Genomic DNA, 944 nt, shown 5'->3' with positions numbered 1-944 from the left:
GGTTGACCATCACGGCTGCAGGTGCTTGATGATTCAGTGGTGCTTAATTAGCACAGTGTAATTAATGCTAACCCAGCTGTGTTCACGGAGAGAAGTGAGTCACTGCTTCTGTCCTGGTTGTGAGTGTTGCTGCTTATCTTATGGGTTGCCACCTTTCGTTGTTGGCAACCATACAATAGATGTGAGGATGGCTTTAACCGCTTTGTATAGGTTGCACAGAGTCGGGCCTGGCCTTGAATGCCACCCTGATTGAAGTAATGCCTCTAGGTCCCCTGCAGAATTTGCTTGGAGATGCCTGAGTTTGGACATTTTCGAATCAGAACATTCTACTGCAGGCTGCCTGTGTCCTGGGCTTGGGCCCCTTATGATAACAATTGAAAGTGACCCTCAGTCTCACCATCCAGTCTTGCCTTGCTGATTTATGATTGTAAATATATAAAACTTAGTTGATCTTTTCCCCCCAGTACTGAGGACTGAACCCAGCTTCTTCACATTGAACTACATCCCTAACCCCTTTCTAATTTTTTTTTTTTTTTTTGAGACTGGGGCTAAGTCTCTGAGTTGCCCTCAGTCTCTGACTTAAACTTGTGATCTTTCTGCCTTAGCCTGCCAGAGTGCTGGGAATAACACACTTAGCTGAACTTTGTATACTGATTTGTCGTGTGTGTGTGTGTGTGTGTGTGTGTGTGTGTGTGTACTGACACCTGAACTCAGGGCCTTACACATGCTAGGCAAGTGCTCTACCACTGAGCTACATTCCCAGCCACTGTATACTGAATTTTACTCAGTCTTACTAAATACTGTTACAAATTATAGTTTTTATGTACTGTGGTAGATTGACAACTGGTGGTCAATTTATAACCCCCAGCTGGACTGAGTAAGCCTGGTGCTGGGTGTGGGAGGCCCACCTGGGGATTGTTGCCAGCAGCATAAGAGGCAGAACT

The sequence above is a fragment of the Chinchilla lanigera genome, unplaced genomic scaffold, assembly GCF_000276665.1.
Source record: "Chinchilla lanigera isolate Chin_1 unplaced genomic scaffold, ChiLan1.0 scaffold00094, whole genome shotgun sequence".
NCBI classification, from domain to species: Eukaryota; Metazoa; Chordata; class Mammalia; order Rodentia; family Chinchillidae; genus Chinchilla; species Chinchilla lanigera.
The sequence above is the reverse complement of the archived record's forward strand: the minus strand, read 5'-3'. Positions refer to the sequence as shown.